Source organism: Acromyrmex echinatior, chromosome 19 (genome assembly GCF_024713525.1).
Source record: "Acromyrmex echinatior isolate Ae372 chromosome 19, ASM2471352v2, whole genome shotgun sequence".
In the NCBI taxonomy this organism is placed as follows: domain Eukaryota; kingdom Metazoa; phylum Arthropoda; class Insecta; order Hymenoptera; family Formicidae; genus Acromyrmex; species Acromyrmex echinatior.
In genome coordinates this window covers 5,848,766-5,868,195 of record NC_141870.1, presented here as the reverse complement: position 1 = coordinate 5,868,195, position 19,430 = coordinate 5,848,766, and the positions used below count along the sequence as shown (strand labels likewise).

At 37.1% G+C, this 19,430-nt stretch overlaps 1 long non-coding RNA gene across 1 annotated transcript; it reads right to left on the bottom strand.

Moving 5' to 3' along the window:
* Nucleotides 1-222: 222 nt before the first annotated feature.
* LOC105149026 (uncharacterized) lies at nt 223-17,907 on the bottom strand. Its single transcript, XR_846522.2, has 2 exons — nt 1,188-17,907; nt 223-529 (listed from the first exon to the last, which is right to left on the bottom strand). It is a non-coding gene; the product is annotated as an uncharacterized LOC105149026 (long non-coding RNA).
* Between the last annotated feature and the right edge of the window lie 1,523 nt (nt 17,908-19,430).

Here is a 19,430-nt window from a genome sequence, read left to right as displayed (position 1 = left end):
TGTGATACATATATTTTTAACGCTAAATACATCGTCTTTGACATGTTCTCGGTTTTATTCCTAAAAATTTTTTTCGCTCTTGAAAAAAATAGACGGTAACATACTCTCTATGGAAACTTTCGTGTATTTACATATTGATGAGATGCTAACACAAAGGAGAGACGGAAAGGGAAAGAGAAAAATAGATGAAAAATAGACATAAAAATGTATTGCGTCAACAAATATATATAATTCTGGTTTATTCAGTTTGTTTGGTGAGACAGAAACATACGTTTCATACATTTCATATTTGAGGGGTACAATCCGGATGATGAGATACCGCGCCGAATTTCCCTACAAGATTACAATTGGCAGAATCAATTCTTTGTGACGCCTCTCGCCATTCTGCGCGGGTCCGTTACGCGATTACAATTAGTTGCAGTCCCCCTATTCCCTGATTACATCGGTACGAAGCTTGAGGACAATCGGCACATTGTTAGCATCGGCGTGCATAAGCTGCTTTGACCACAAGGCTAAACTTTGTTACTTTCTGTAATATGAAATGTTTCATATTATTACTGATAGTTATAAATATTATCTAATCAGTAATATATAATAATAGAATAATAACATTAATAATAAGATGAATAATAATAAATAACATTAACGATGCAACTAATTATAATTGACGTTGTAAAAGAAAAAAAAAGAGAAAATAAATATTATTACATTTTTATATTTTATACACACAGTTCATATTTCCATTTTCGTCTTTTTGTAATTGTACAGCACGCAATGAATTGCAGCCTACTATGACTAATCGCTCGAAAGATGTCACTTTCTATCATAACCGAAATATTCATGTGTTCGGAGAATAGTCTACTTGAGAATAGTCTGCTTGTCGCAAGAAAAGCGTTGGCGAAAGGATCGGGAAGAATTGCCGTCTCGAGAGTGCGTAATTCTGTGCGGAGATCACGAGACCGTCGAACAATATCGTTCTAGCGAGAAGTAACACAGTTTGCTCATTCATGAGGATCTTCTCGAAAGCGTGGAAACGATTCATCCTGACTATGCGATTTTCTCATTTTCAGACGAAATTCAAAGAAAAGGAAATTCAATGAAATAGCTACCGTCCGATCGCATTTGGCATTATTATATACAATAATTTCGTAAGCGTACAGGTGAATCAGTTCACAGAGATATCGTACCTCTTTATTGGGGCAATTTCTCGATGGCGACGAATCGTAGGTAAGATTTCTGAAAGAGCACCCTTAGCATTCAGCTGGATCATTCGGACAGAATATAGGTTGGGTGGGACGACCGCATGTGGATTTCTTCGTTTTGTGCCCAACGGATGACAATCGATAATTGTAAACTCGAACCTATATACTGTTGCTTAACAAAACGGACATTTGTCAAGTATATCGACGGACACTTCATTCCTCAAAAGAAGATATACCTACTCTGTTAGATTTCATACAACTATATAGACACGTCGGTTTATTTTGATATGCTCGAGAGTTTTGACTTCCAAAAGGTCAATCACCTGCCGTACATTTATATAGAAAAATATTTTACGCGGATGATTCTAAATGTACTTAACTTATTCGGAAATTTTATTTGCAAAATTCATATATTTGACATTTATTTGCGACAAATTGTTATTAGTTATTTATTACTATTAAAGAATACTGTCACAAGTAAATTTTAACAATTCATGCGTTAATTGTATTACAAAAACCAAGATTATTGATATATCATCAAGACTTACAAAATATGGCTGTAACGTCCATGATAACCGAATTTTAAGCCTGTAATTATTTTCTTTCCTTTTTTGCGATACACCAAATATGTTAAGCCTCTAATTATTTTTTTCTTTTCTCAAAGGATAAGAACCTAACGATCAGGCAGCTCCTGAAAAGACATCAAGTAACCTGCTGAGTTTCCCTACGAGAGTTGCCGGGTGCAACGAGCCACCTCAAGCCAGATCATTGTCATGTTCGCTGGTCTTTCAGGGGCAATAGCCGGCTCGTGGACGCCGCGCCAGTCTGATGCCGGGAGTTTTCGGCCCGGGCACATCCATAAGTAGAGACCTGCACGCTCACCGGCGGGTCATTCGTTATGGTTACTGCTCGTGGGTCGGCCCCAGTGAAATCTTTGTCCACCGCGCGATCCGATCGCCGATGTGATAAACATTAATGAGTATTGATGTTGGAACGCCGATCCAGACCGGTCATCGCGATATCGCGACCAATGAATCTCTTGCGACATAGTGATTTCTTCGCCCGATTCAATCGCCGGATGGTGCAATTAACCATCGCTTGCGAGGGAAACAATGTTATACATTTTTTTTATCATTTCATTATCCTTTATGTCGCGAAATAAATAGTTGCATTCGCTTGCATCTACGCATTAAACGCAAAATGGAGTTTAGCGTTTAGTTTATCGTATCACTATACTTTCAATGGATCTGTATATTCATTAGATATTAACGTTTTTCGTAGTTATTTTTTAATTTTTACAGAGATATGATCTCATCGCGAAAAATGAAAATCAAATGAATCTTTATAGGTACGTTGAAGAAATTTCCGAAGCACAGAGATTCTCTATCTTGTCTCACCGACGTTCATCAACTAAGCATCAGCTAAGAATGTTCATCTCGCTTCATCACCTTCTCCATTGCTAATCGACTTTGCTGCCTCCGGCCAACAGCGATTCGTATCGCGGGGGAGAATAATCGAGTGGCATTTTTACGCTGTTTGCAAACTGTATCGCCGGCGGGAGGTCGAAGGGCGCGGGCTAGGGGGAGGGAGGGTGTTTCAAGGGGGAGTCGGCGCTATCGTGACGAGTATCGATGCGAGCAGTCGAGTACGATAGAACTAGGGGTGCTTACGGCTTGCAATTCCACCCTCTGCGTACAATCCTCGTGCGATGGCACGTAAGTGTACATGTTCGTCTTAGTTGTGTATGTCATGTGTGACTCCCACACATGTCTACAGGTTGAGAGGGTGCATTGCCATTCGTTCGCTCTCGCAGCCGCGGTGAGGTAACGCGCAAGATGACGGTCGGCGAACATCAAAGCGACCGACATCTTTCAGAGACCGCCACCCCCCCTCTCTCTCTCTCACTCTCGATCCGCGAAGCTGGTTCTCTGCTTCTTCGCATCTCCCCCGCGACTGACGTCGTTTATCTCACTTCTCGTCTGAACCAACGACTCGACGAAACCCACCGCGCCGCGTATGTATCAGGCATTCATTTCAGTAACGAGCACGAGAGAGCGGAAAACGTGAAAGTGCGTGATAGGCAGCCACAGCGCATACCGGCTCTCTCTCTCTCTCTCTCTCTCTCTCGTTTATTTCTAGATTTCCCGCACTTCTCTCGCGTGTTTTCTTTTCTCCACACAAGTTCGTCAGAGATCCCTCTTCGCGATTCTTATCGCGTCAAAGAGCGGCATTATGCTTGTACGGCGACAACGTTCACAAACATCCGTCACGTATCTTCTGTAATTTCAAGATTTGTAACAACTTATATTAGATACTCTGACGAGATTATGCTTTAATTTATATTCTACGATTTGTCTTTTTTTGTCTCTTTTTCTCTCGTCAAAAACCGATATCTTTTTATTAAACAGCTAATAGCTCTTTTTTATTTCGGTTAAAATTCTGCGAAGCAGAAAAATATCGAATAAAAACCTGAAACACAACGATACAATGTATAGCTTTGTTTGCTAGGTCCTATTGTGGAGATTGCAAACAGAAGTTGCGGTAGAAGCGTTTTGCCCTAAATTTAGCCCTAGGTTAGCCTAGGTAGTATCGTGGTGATTTTAGCGAACCTACATCTTCCTTTGGACATAGGGAATTGGACGGCTTTTGTTGTCGTAGATCATCTTTCGCGGTGAAATTTTTCAAAATCAGATAGCAAGCTTTGAGGAACAGCCGCAAAAGATATATGATATTATTTGGCACTTTTCAGTCAGGTGGATTAGATTTAGGTGGAAAAAAGACAGAAAAAGGATTATAGGTATCCAAATATCCAAGTCTCTAAGGCTAATAATAAGGCTGGGAGAGTATCCGCATTGTAATATCAGCTTCGGCTCTCTTTCTATTCGTTTTCGCTACGAATCTGAAAAGCACTCCCGAAAATTATGTTAAAACGATTTCAAAAGACGAAACGCTTTATTACGTTCATCGGAAAGGATTTATCATTTAGGAAGGATTCTCACATCAATAAGGTATTGAAAAAGTCCTAAATGGACATAACTTTGTTTGCTTTCGGCTTGTTTCCTTTTGAAGTTTAAAATATGCGTATCGTAATTTAGATGTTTATATATACATATATAACACCTTTTTATATATGCAAACACACACACACACACACACAAATACATATGTACAGAATATACTATACATGAGAATGATTTTAAACTTTTATAATAATAAATAAAATAATGAAAATCAAGGGGCTTATTTGGAGTCAACAAATAAGCCCCTTGATCTTCATTATTTTATTAGTTATTATAAGGAGTCAAATATCTATTTCTCTTTACTCTTTATTTAAACTTTTATATTGATACCTGTCTATTATATTTAATCATAATTACTATAAGATTTCTACCCAGTCACATTTCAAGTCATTTCAATGTATAGTTTATGTGTTTTCTCTTTTTAAAGCATTTCCAATGCAGTTGATAGACTCTTCAAATTAATTTCCTTGATTTATACGTGCTTATTACTCCACTCCTGAGTCTAAAATAATTCCGATCAATCTGATATACGTTTCTCCAAGTGCATCCTATTATTCCTATAATTGCTAGAAAATTAATATTGTTATGACAAAAAGGAATGAGCTATATGATGAATATTATATTTACTACACTATATATTCATTTATTTAATTTTTATCAATTCTCTTATTTTATAAATACATATTTTTCTACGTTTCATGGGCATTATCTGTCGTTTATACCTCAAATTTAAGAGAATTTGAGATACGAGAGCATCAAAATGTTTCGTACATTATAATGGTCCGTTGACACGATGATGGATCGTCTACCTTGACCGGACAGGTAAATGTGCTTTCACACTAATACGCTGAAAGTGTATAATCGTTGCGGCACGCGGGTACACACTAACAAGGGTCAACAACTCCATCAAATCTCGAAGTCGTATAATATACCATTACAATCGTGTGCAAGCGATAAGTACGATAAACACATTGTTTTAAATAAAAACGTACAAAAAGAAATATGATGTATTCTTCTCAACAAATGTGATAATAAAATGTGATAAGTTAAAATAAAACTAAAAGGATTGCAGGGTTCTAATAAAAACTAAAAATATAAAACAGATTTAAAATTTTGTATAAAAAAGCTAAATGCGTATTTAAAAAAATAATATGTCACATTTCGTTTAATTTTTTCGAATAGTTTTTTAAATTTCTTTAAAATTTGAATTTCAGATGCAAGAATTACGACAATCAAGCAGTGTAATTTGTGGTCGGTTGTCATAATGCTTATAAAATTGATAGTCGTGGGCGTGTTACGAAATCCCCGCGTGCCAGATCGTTCGGACGAAGAAGGGTGAATCGCCACAATAAAAGGTCTTTGCACGAGCAGCTAGGAGTTAAGTCGTGGGTAATAATTACCGATCCCTCGTTAGCGTCATCAATAGACGGTTTCGCCCACCTGCCCACGTTATAATAATATAAGCCGCCTCTTTTGCGGTCGGTAGCCTTCGCACGTGCCGCCAGAACCTCCTTTATTCATTTTCTGCCCTTCATTTCTCACCCTTTTACGCCCCTGACTGAGAGCACTCTATCCGGATTCGTTTCCGAATATTTCCAATATTCGGGACTTAAAGAACTTTACTCGTCACATATATCGTGTAATGCATATTTAATCTAACAGTTTTAATTATAGTTCTTTGCATGAATATTATGAACCTGCACTGTTAAAAATTTCATGAAACTTAATATACTTTTAAGTTACACAATTCGAACTTATAATTTCATGACATTACATTAAATTTAATGTATTTATAATTGAAAAGTATATTTGTGTATATGTATATGAAATTTAATGTATTTTTCATGAAAATTTATGAAATTTAATGTACACATTCATTACATTTAAATAAATACACTGTTAAAAATGTCATGACATTTAATATACTTTTAAGTTACACAAATTAAATTCAATTTTATGATACTAAATTAAATTTAATGTGTCTATAATTGAAAAATATATTTGTGTACATGCACATGAAATTTAGTATATTTTTCAGTTTCAAAACTTAGGAAGTTTAGGAAGTTCAATAGATTTTTTATTAAATTTTATATAGATTTGCATGAAATTTAATATAAGTAAACGTTAAAATTAAGTTACTTAAGTTAACTTCATTTTCGTTGACAACATTAAATATATTTAATGTACATTATATGTAACGGAAGCAAATTTCTTATTTTTTAACAGTGTACCGTTAAAAAATAATTTAGTATATTATGTACAGTATATAATTTAATTTTCAGTTAAATCATTCATTAATTTCGTTCATAACCACGAATTTCATTTATATGTAAAGGAATCATTTTTAACAGTGCGTACAAATTTTGTTCTTTATATTCGCCATCGATTTTAAAGATTCTTTGATTATTTTTTTATAGATACCGATTATTAGTAATGCAATTATTAGTAACACTCAATGATAGATTTACGGATCTCTGCGTAAGTGTGAAAGTGACGAAACTATCGAGATATACGTATGGGGATTATGCAGGAATTGATTATTGCTGACTATTGCGGAAGCCTCCTGTCTCGGAATCGTCGGCTTAAAGCACCCTTTTCGCAATCCGCTTGATATTCTCGTGCAATCGTATAGGCTTCTCGCTCGGTTAATTGCGTTATTCAGAAACGATCAATCAGCAATTAGCGATCCACTGTCCAGCAGAGGACATTGGACCGCTGCTATCCGCGACATGAAAGCCACTTCGAACACACAACATGGAATTATGAATCGTACAACCTGAATAAGGCACGTTAACCGTATCATTACAATTTCTAATCAAACATCAGTGCTCGCGGCCATAATTTGTAAAACCAGATTACGAAATAACAGAAGAGAGAATATAGAAGAGCGACTGTCAATTTCTGCTAAAAATATGATTCTTTTTCCTTCTCTCTTTCTCTCTTTCTCTATCCTTCTTTCTCTCATCATAACTTTTCATTGTTTTTCTAGCGTAATAATTTTTTTATAGATTATTTATATGTATATTTTCAAATATTATGAAATAATTATTAAATGTATTTAATGTAATTAATACAGTATCATCTCGGTTTTTCTCTTAAAAGAAGAGAGTTTCTTACAGAAACTGTAATTATTTTACATGTATCAAATTTTAAATAGGAAGAACTTTTTATTCAGTTTAAGCAGATCTTAGTGCAGATCTTAAATACATATTTCTTGTATGAATTTATATACATTCTGATTCTGCATATCGCGCGTCAAAATGTTTTTCCGGACATAAAATACATTCATGAGCAGAATAAGAATAGTAATATCATTTATTAAATTACACAAGTAATTTAATATTTTTTTTATATCAGTAAGTTTTATATTTTTCAACAAGAATATTAATTATCGAATATAATTCTTCTTATTTAAAATAGAATTTATTTATATCGGTCTAATAGTCTCTTCATATTGTTTATTTTACATATAACCTTCCTAGGCACCCAAGAACAGGTGATAAATATATATGCTTCATTCTACAAGTTGCGAGTCTGAGAATAGTGACCGGTCGGCGTAACCAGTTCCGCGCGTTCTCCAGCACCAATTTGCGACGTCGGCGTCGCGAGAGAGAAGACGTGACAGAAAAAAAAAACTAGTAGACAAGAGGAGCCCGGCGGAGACCGGTGAACACGTGATAGCGTATGACGAAGGCATGATGGATGAGGGGGCGGCTAGTTTATGTGATCGGGACATGATCGCTCGCAGGCGGGGTGGTCCGTTTGTCCACCGCTACTCCGTGTCCATCTTTTCCCTTTCTACCTCTCGAACGTGTCTCCTCTTCTTCTGCCCCCTTTCTCGTCCTGCCTTCTTTCGTCTTTTCCGTCGTACTCCTCATATACGTCGCGTATACACCGCGCCCGGAACGCGGCCGAACGCACCCCTGTCACCGGACTGAGCGATCTCGTTGTCGTGTTCGGTGAACGCGACTGCAAAAAGGACTCGCATACGATCTCGCATACCGATATCTCGTCGAGAGATCTTCGGAGTAACGGACTTTGTCCACATCGATTCGCGCAATATCATCCGTAGATACGATTTTGCAACCATTCATAGAATCGAGACCTATGCGAATATTTCTACGAGATAGGTTGTTTGAAACAACCTCAACTTCATGTTCTTGCATTTCGATCGTCTCTACTTTTGCTGAGTCCAACATTGAAACTTGGTAGTCAGATTCAAAATGAGAAACGTTCCTGAACATTAATTGAAAATATGAAACATTAATTGAATTGAGATATCCATTAAAAATATGAGATATTTTTAATATTTATATGCGTGCAATGACGATTAAATTTATTCCATGTAATTACTTAAGAATAGCAAGTAGACAATATTGAGTATAAGGAGAAAAATTGACTTATGTAAAAATGATTTATGTAAAATTTACGTTACTTTTTCAGTAAATGAGCGATCGTCGTATGGTTATACTGTAAGGTACTTTTAACATTTCGTAAAGTAAATTTTGGGAGTTGTTACTTACAGTTTCGAGAATAGTATATAAGTAACTTTTACTGTAAGCTAATAATCACGTGAATGGATTTACTATAATTACTATAATGTACTCTTTACCTTATATCTCTGATGTTTTTTACCTTCAAGCAAGCGAACAACAATTTTTCTCTTTTTACTAATAATAAGCCACATCTATATTTTTACTAATCTTGCAAAATAAGAATCACTCAACCACTTCTCTGTACATTAATAATTAATAAGCCATATTGGGTGCAATTACCTTATAATTTAATACTACTGATGAACTCACAACTGGATGATACTATCAACTAACTGTGGGTCAGGTTTCTTTAAACTCAAGTTTTGAAATGACCTGTCTCACTCCGCATCCAGTTAATGCCCTTTAGAGTGATGTCAGAAAAAAAGTAGGTCTCCTCTTTCTCTCCGTCACTCTCCGTCGTTCTCCCTTCGACCTGCGAAGTCACCGCTGAAATTCGTGCGGACATTGAAGACGGGCACAGGGTTCACGCTGAGACGTCGTTCCGAGGACGAGCGCACGAGCTCCCGAGTTTGACGAGGGCACGAAGAAACAGTCCGGATAGGAGGTGCACGAAGCACGAAGCACAGAAACCAGTAGCCTCTCGTCGAAGCGCCCCGCTGACCTCGCCCGACTCCCTTCGCATCGAGGATTAGAAGCATAGCGATGCTCTGACATGAGGAATGCTTTGCCAATGCCGAGAGTCGGGAATGAGGTCCTTGCCTCCTGCTACCACATCCCGCGCCTCCTTTTTCCATTTTCGACGATGTTAATTCTCGATATATCTGTCACGGTGGGAGAGAAGCTCCGCGCAAGAGGAAACGAGGCATCTAATTTGAATGCTACTATATTAGTCGCTGCCAGTGATTCGTCAATGTGGATGAAACGCCAACTTACCGGCGGCGGTTTGTGAGCAAACCGAATGAAATGCTTTGTGTTTGGATATTATACAGTATAATAGCCTGACATCGTGTCATTTCAATAAAATTCAGAATACATTGTATATATCGCGATGAGTTTTTCTCATATCAAAAATAAAATGTTTACTATTTTAATAATTGAAATGAAAGACAAACCTTTTTTTCCAAAATTACAATGTCGAACTGTATATTTTTTATTCTGATGAAAACTTTACAATATTCGCCAATTAATTCTACTAAAAAAAAATAACAAAATTCATTTAAATCATTCTAACTTTCAAGTATTGTTTCACGATAACAATGGCTGATAAAGAAAATTACGGGAAGAGGAATAAGCTGAGATTTCGCTGTGGAAATAAATGCGGAGATACATCTACAAAGCAAGAAATCCCAGGCTTATCGATTCTGCCTCGGACATTCGTTACTATCCGAAATCTAGTGAGATTGAGCGACGCGACTCGATAAATGAGACCGCACAGAGATTGATTCAGAAGATTCTCACGGGCGGTTTCATCAATCGCGGAGCCACGGAGAAGGCGAATCATTGTCGAAGCGATCTTGCAGCGTATGTTACAATCGATCCCGTCTAAATGAGTTTAACTGTTTCGTGGAGGGTTGGATATAGCACAAACGGCTGCACTGTTATCGTCAATTATACATTACGATCGAGAAGTGAATGCACTCCGTCAGATTCCTTTTACTTTTAAGTCGTCCTTTATTTGTACAACTTGTCGCGCATCTTCGTTATTATGTAGAAAATATTTTGTCAACATCGAAAAATAAATAGATTCAGCAGAATCCAGTAGAGAACTTTCGCGCAATATCGCAAAATATATTTTTTCATTTTAAATTAATATCATTTTTATAAATAAAATATGTAAAAAAACACACGCCGGTGCTGAAAATTATATATATTGTATTCCGAATTTTAATAAAAATGACTTCCAACTTTATATTAAAAATACCCTTTATTTTAAAAAGTCACATTTCATTATCAATCTTAATATTTTGTACAAAACACGCATTATTAACTATAATAAAATTTAAACCTTTAGCAAGAGTACAGAGGCTGAGTGAATACATTTGTGCTATGGAGCAGAGATGTTTATTCGCTTATACATATCGATAACGAAGGAGGAAGAATACGGGTACCCTTTGTATGCATATATGCGCGTTGGCATATCGCACAAGTTGAGATAATTGGTCGTACGATCAGGACAAATATTATTTCTCTCCAAACGGAGTCGAGGGAGGATTATATTTGTATGATAATACTTCACACTCGGCTGGCTCTCTATAATGGAAGAGGGATCTATGCATTGGGGGAGCTCGCCCAGTGATTCGACTTGCTATTATACGATGTAATCAGTACTCCATAAATATCGGCGAACGTTAAGGATAAGTGTTATGTTTTATAGGCGCGTCACTCTGATCGTTTTAACGGATCGGAACAATAAAACAGATAATTATTTGACAGCAAACGCTCGAAACCGTCGTTTCTTACCCATAAATCGTAAAGAATACGAAAAATATTTAGTACAAAAAAATTAATGTATAAAAGAACATAAATCACTAATTGTTGATCGATTAATTTTGTTTAAAATTATATTTAATTATAATTATATAAGATTTATAAGATTTATATAAGATTTATTATATTTTATATAAGATTTTGTATAAGATTTAATTTTATATAAAATTATACTTTAGTTTCCTAAATTTCAGTGGAAAGAAGGAAGCAACAGTGTTACGTAATGTAATCTTCATCATGTAATTCCGAGTTCTTCGAAGATAACACTGAGACGTTACGTCTTCAGAGTGCGTCTTTGTACGGCAGGGTTGCGACAGGGTAAGCAAGAGGCTCTTGCTCCAAGATCGGATAAGGAGAAGAAACAAATCCGCTACCTTTCGGTATGAGAAAACGCGCGATGGCCGATGCGGTGTCTATTCCGGTAAGCCGTCTAGGAATGCGTCCTTCTCGCTTAGTCTCCCATTCTATTTCAATCAGTCTCTATCCTTCTCTCTCTTTTTTTCCTTCTTTGTTTCCTTTTCTCGCTCTTTCTCTTTTTCTGTTGCTCGCTGTCCGAATCCAACACGACATTTGAGAAGCCTTCATCAGGCCCCAATATCCAGGGCATATCGTTTCGCTTACCACCCTGTCGGCGGTAGATCAAATCAATCTCGATCGCGATGCGCTGCTCGACCCTTTTCCAACTTCTTGAGACGTCCGTGTTAATATTATATATAGTATACCACGTGAGGTAATATTACTCACAGTATAATGAGTTCCCCTAGCTACCAAACCGGCTCAGCTACGGCTGCATTTCTAAACGGCTAAGCTAGTAGAATAACTCAATACCTAGAAATGATGAAAAACTAGAATAAAAAGATAGGATTAAAATATGATACATTGCAACCAGACCTTTTTATATATTCTACAGCGAAGAATAAATGCACACACACACACACACACACACACACACACACACACACACACACACACACAAACGTTATTATAAATTCATTGAATACATTAATTAATAATGAGTAATACTAATTTTTTACGCATTATCTATCTGAACAATGCGTCAGGAAAAAGTTTAACGTTCGCCAACGTAACATAAGCGACGACTGTATAAGTGCAGGCTTTCAAAGTTTGATGCGCATCGCTCGGCATCTAGATATCTAGGAACACGCATTTATGCCGACGCACCTAAATCCGAGACAAATTGTGTCGGCAAACACGTGCATTGTTCGCAAAGAAAAAACCACCGGAGCGTGTTTACGTCACGCCGCCCATTCTGAAAAGTAATCTACACCGTATTGTCGCCGGCGCGGCGCGGCGATACGCGCGCTCGACCATCCACGAAAGACTTAGTGCCCCCTCTACATCCTTTTCGCTCTTTAGCGCAGGCTTTAGTCCTGCAATATTCACAAGGACACCGCGGCACGATCTGTCACGGGCATCGAGACTCGCGGTCGGATGATCGCGCGTAAGCGCGTTATTCGCAGCGGCCTTTCAGACCTCGGCGGTATCGTTGCCTCTTACTCGAGGGGTTGGCACTCTGCACGAAGGGTGGGGTAAGTCCCATCACGTCGGCACCGGTCGCCATCACCATCGGGATTATCTTCGGGTCCTGGTACCACGCTGTTGTGGCTCTTCTTCCCTTACCTGGTCGCATTCGTCTGAGAACTTAAGCGCTAAATTGTTACTTGAAGTATCGACAGACTAAATGGAATTCACTCCTAGTCTATATTTATACACCTAAATGTGATGATACAAATTTTTAAGTTCTACTTATTTAATAGAAACGTTATATTCACGGGCGAATATTTTTCTGTAGGAATTATACACACACACATATATATATATATGTATACATTGAGTGCAAAAAGTATTCGTACGGAGAAAATATTTTTAAAAAACTTTATTTTTAAAAAGTAAATATTATCCAGTAAGAGTCATCGAATTGATGTCGAATCGATATTGATACGAAGATTTCAACATTAATTTAATGTCAATTCGATGTTTATTGACGATCATTTCTGGGTAATTAACAATTTATTCATAAAGAATAAAATAGGTTGTACGTTTCTTAAAATTATATATACTAAAAAGATGTGTATTAATTGCAGAAAATATATCATTTGAAAAATAAGCGAAAATTAAAAATTATGTTGTTTGGATGACTTAAAAAATATTCGTACAGTCGAGTTTAGCTTCTAAAATTAGGAAATCATGCGAAGCTCGTTTGTTTATGTTAGAACAGATATATTGATTGTATAAAATTGTTAATTAATTTATTTTCTACAAATAAGACTTTTTTAATAAAAATTTTCCTTGTACTCTTTGTACTCACTGTATTTGATTACAAAGATATTGAAATTTAAAAAGGTTTATTTCGAATTTTTCAGAATTTTCAAGTTCCGACGAAAGTTTTCATAAAAAGTTACGAGCTTTCATATTCCAGTCAGTACATATTCCAACTGCAAAAGCGGGTGAGTTTGCGGGAACTCTTTCGTTTATATTTTATTTTTGTAAAGCTAGTAATAAACGAGAATATAATCCAATATACCTTTTTAAATATTTTTAAAGCTTCTGTAAACTATAATTACGTAATGTAAACAATTTGTTATTCACTAATTCCCTTAAATTATGTTTATGGAAAATTAACCTGCTGTGTCTGTATTCTGTAACTTTTAATGACAAAGTCGATATCGTTATATTGTCGTTGCGCATGTATACAGGGTGATCCAAACCAGCAAGAGCCGGCATGTACGCACTGTTTATGAAAAACTGAATCGAAAAATCGTTTACAACATTTTTGCAACAGTTAACGAGATATAAATTTCTAAAAATTGCTGAATAAGCGGATAAAATCGATGTATAAGACAATATTATGATATTTTTCAAAGTTCTTTAATTAAATATCTCAGAGATAGTCTAAACTTGTCTCATCGATTTTAGACATTCTGCTTATTGAGTAATTAAAAAAATTTGCAAAAATTGCAAAAGAGAACTTTTCGATTCAGTTTTTCATAATTCTTACGGTCTGGATCACCCTTACATAAAAAAGCTATGCAATTATATTAAAACGATAACGAACTGTTGTTAATACTTACACAATAAGTACCGATCTGTTTGAGTCTATTTGATAAAAAATGTAATCTATTTTCTAATCTTTTATTTAAAAAAAAGAACTCTGTAATACCAAAGTCAAATATGATAACTTCGTCTGTTAATATCAGATTTTTTTTCTGTAAAAATTTTTTATTTTTTACTTTTTACAGCTTTTTAACATTTTGGCATCAGCCAAAATGATATGATTGTAAATTTGAACAGACATCTAACGGTAGAGTTAAATACTGAGTCGAGTTTTAATATCCTTTTGGATTTATTTTTACGTTTTTTATAAATTCATAGCTGAACTGCTAGGATTGAGAAAGTACAATGACTGAAGTGTGGACGAGAAGGACAAAGGTGGAGACACGCGCGGCTTGCTGGCTGTTTCTGTTGCAGCTGTGAAATGCGTACCATCGGTTTAGTATCCACGATGCCTAATTTTTGAGAGTATATGTCCGAAAGGCGGGAGGGGGTAAGGAACCACCTGGAACTCCCGGATCAAGGGAGTGGAGACTATTCGGATGCGCCGAGCCGTGCAACGAGCCGCCGCGAAATAAGGGATGCTCTCCTCCACCCTGTCCCCGGTCCCGACGGTTTTTGACAGTCCCGTAACGCAGTGCCTCATGTTCTGGGCCCTCGACCACCACTTTTTGCAATGCGCACGTATATACGTGTAACTAATACCGATGCTGTTTAGGGCAACCCTCGTCCGAAGGGTACACCGAGACTTAAGCGCGAGCATACTTACCGCATGTTGCCATAATGAGTCGCGGGGTCGAGTGCGCGGAAGAGGGAGAAATGGGGTGGGTTTGGGTCCCCTCCCGCTTGTTCTCTTTTCATTCAATGCCGCAAAGAGCGGCCGATGCCTTCAAAGGAAGATTAAAGTGCCGCGATCCTTGGCAGTTTGTTTATCGGTCGGCTTTCTCTTTCTTGCCCTGCCCGCGTTTTCCTTTTTTCTTCCTCCGTCTTCTTCTGCTTCTCTTCTCTCATTTATATCTTCTTCTACATGTATACGCTGGATCCGCTGCGAAGTTGTTACAAATCGATTTAATCGAAGAGCTTTTTACAAACGACAAAATTATGCTTATGTTTGTATTTAAATTGAACAGTATGTAATATTGCTATTCTATAGATATGGAAGTAATTGCTTGAGGAATATTAATTATCTTATTATCTCATTGTTCAAATCTCTTCACTCGAAACGTTATACGTATTTTACTTTTTCATTTTCATTTTTCTTCCCTCCATTCTTTTTTTCAATTTCAGTCAATTTCTATCTTCACAATCTTCATCGAAAAATTTCAATTTTTACCAATCACGTAATATAAAGACAGTACACACGTACAACATGCAGCTTTTCGCGATGCACGCTGCTGATCTTTCGTCCTCGCTTTAAAATCATTGATGGCAATCCAATTTGTCAGTGTACATTTCTGTAGCGTTGCTCGATAACTGTAAAAGTTACCCATTCCGGCGCTCACAAAGCGCACGTAAAATCACCTCTGAACGCCGCAGTACGCAGTATACGAGCTGGATGTACAAGGGTTCAATCGCGGTTTTGCGAGGGGTTGGAAAGTCGGCACACGGAGGGACGCGGCACAGGGGATGTTTCGGAGAGTAGGGCGTACACACACCGGCGCGGCGGAGGGAAAACATGGTGGCCAACTGGTTGCGGCATTCATCAGAGGCGGTGCTCCGCGTACCTTTTGAGATCTCGTCTTTTTTATCGTTCTCTCTCCGTGTACACGCGTACATCGGCATGAAGGGGGACGGGAGAAAAGAGTGAAAGCAACAGAAGGAAAGAGAGAGAGAGAGAGAGAGAGAAGAGGGGTGACTGGCTCTATGAGAAAAACTCTCCATTGAAACTATCGACGAGAAAGGAGCCGCCTCCGTGTCGGCTCCCTTTGCGCCGATCCGCCTCGATCCTACGAGGAATCATCGGGAGGTATTTACACCTTCTTTACGCCGGAGAGCCGCACGCAGCGCATTATCGCCGGGCTCTGCTTAATCATGCGTGCCGCGCGCGCCCTGCCATTTACAAAGCCGCACGTACGTAATTGTAAACGTCGTCACAAAGAAAGCGCTTTTCTCTCATAGCCGTGTTCCTGAGATGGTTCTCGTGTAAATATAAAATATCTTTGAAGTCGCACAAACAAGATAAACGTAGTATTAATAAGCGGAAAATTGCGTAATTATAGCGTGTATTCACGTCCCGCTTTTAGTACTAATTGCGATCATGCGGTTCTTAAACCGGCGACAATATCGAATGTGATTTTCCAGCACTAGAATTTTCATTACCGAGGAAACTTTTAAATTAGACGTCGATAGTTTTTGCGAGATCTTTTTCCCGGGGACAATAATGAGTGCTTTTCATTTGATGACACAAGTCGACACAAGTATTGTATTAGTCTTTACTCTCATTGAATGCCAAAAAAGATTAAGTAATGTTTGCGTTGACTTGTGTGCAGTTATTAAATGGAAAAACATCCGACGTATTCTCGTAAATTTTCGTTGTCCAATTCAGTATGATGTAAGAATATAAGGTGATTCATTGCGCATATAATGGCGGTTGAATATAATTTTGGAACAAATTTCTTTCGATGGTAAATTTCTAACAGCGACTCCATATTGGGGCTTATAACATTGGCCGTGTTCCAAATTTACTGCCAGCGTTGAAAATCTACAGTTTACGTCACGTACACGGAGAGAATTTTCTCTTAAAATTTACCCTTAAAATATGGTAGTTGTGGTACAATACAATATTTTAAAGATTATTACCATGCTTTAGTAAAATTAATCAAACTTATTTTATTGTAGTTTTATTAATGAATGAGAGAGATTTACATAAAATTCTTCGAAATACAATGCTATTCCATAACTATCATACGTATTTATTTACCTTTAAAATATGGTAGTTGTGGTACAATACAATATTTTAAAGATTATTACCATGTTTTAGTAAAATTAATCAAACTTATTTTATTGTAGTTTTATTAATGAATGAGAGAGATTTACATAAAATTCTTCGAAATACAATGCTATTCCATAACTATCATATTTTCGGAGTAAACTCTAAGAAAAGTTCTCTCCGTGTATGTACACTATAGATTTTCAATACTGGCAGTCAAATTTGGAACACAGTCTTATGAGTGAATTCATTTTCTGATCGATCATCGACTATCTCGAGAGCGAAACGAGCGCATTGAAGTGAATAGGAGGAACTATAATAGTAGGAACATGTTGGAACTTGCGACGCGAACAAACTCTCTTATTCTCGTATTCTCGGAGGCTTAATATCTACAATTCTACAACGAGCCATTAGTACTAAATCAGAAATCAAAGTTAGAAATTGATCAATTGCGGTCGAACGTGAGAAGAATAATCGACTTGGTCAATTTTTATCTTAAAATTCTGACTTGTAATTTATTACTAATGACTTATTGAAAGCTCGCATGGTCCAACCGACGCGAAAATTACGAATACGCGAGAAAAAGCGAGGAGATACGGCGCTTTCATTGCCGACGAACGGAGAAGGCCCGAAGGGAGAATGGAAACAGGCGAAACGCGGCGCGGATCAGAAGCGTGGCGAATCTCCCTCTCGGATGTTTCCAATTACGTTTACGTCTCTGCGTTTCCCTCCCGCGCCGACCCCCTCGTGCCGGTGTCTGATTACACCGCGATGTCGGGCGCCCCGTTCGCCGCAAAGAGATGCACTTGCCGCGCCCGCGTCCTTCGTCGCCGGGCGCCGAAGCCTGAAATCAGAGAATAATAAAATTCACCTAACGCCATTTACGGGATACGGGCCCCCGACGCGACGTTTAAGCTTCCGCGTGGCGAGCCGCAGCTCGCAAAAGGGCAAATGTCGAGAGTAATTCGATACGTTCGACGGCGCAAGTTTCGCGAGGGTAACTATGTTTCGATAAAGTTTGCTCTTTAAAAAGCCGATATCTTTATACTCTTTGAATAATGCTGATCTAAATGCTCCATTATTCGTTTTTTATGCTCGTTTCTACGCTGAAAGAATAGATTGGCTGAATATGGCGTAGCATTTTTAATTGATTAGATAATAAGATAATTGCAGCAGCCAATTTTTGATTGCGTTAACCTATCGTCGAAATCCTATACTGACATTGTAGATTTAACCAAAAATTGGCTATTGCAATTATCTTACTATCTAATTGACTGTAGCCAATCTTTTTTTTCAGTGTACCAATGTAAATTAACTTTAATCTCAGTTCAACTTATTCTTCATCTTTCCCTAATTCTTAGAACTAGAAAAAGATGAAGAGTTGAAATTAAAATTGAACTAGGAAAAAGTAGGCATTAGAAGAAATTTTTATCGGATTATTGTAATTTATATGTGTTACAATAATTTTGGCCACGGGCGCCGACTTGTCGATTTGTTAAATGTTGGATAATTAATAACGTGATGGGAGGGGATAAAATTTTCACTATTAGGTACTTTCATATTAATACCTCTTTGTAGAGTTCTTTATAGATTTTCATATCAAGATTAGAATAATAAACAATGAAATTCTTAAAAAAATTTGTATAAATATTTTCGTTTATAATCTATTGAAACACTTAGAGCAAACGTTGAACTCAGATATTATTATTTTTATAATGAATTCATCCACAAATACATCAATACCCAACAAAATTATCGGAATACACATGCAATATAGTTATTGAATTCAACCGAACTTGCTGCATCGTAGAATGCAATGTTTTCAATCTTCTCACGAATCTCAAGGCAGAAAACGTGATTGTGCATATCATCGTTGATATTATTAAAAGTATTCGAATTAATAGTGAATTTCGTATATTCTAAAATCAAATCTCTCACGGCCTTTACGAAGAATCGTAACAACATCTCCGAGAGATATTCATGTGTGGAAATGCACACACGAAAAATTCTGATGTGTGGAGTACTCCACACAAAAGTCGGCGCCAATTCTAGCCAAAAAGTGTAAAACAACCCCACAAATTGACGTAAACATTTTATATCTAATAAAAAATAAATAAAAAATAAAAAAAATGGTTTTATTAAAAAATAATATTTATTTTTATAACAATTTCAATATTTTGTTAGTTTTGCTTCGAATTTTATTACCACCTTTTCCAAGAGAATG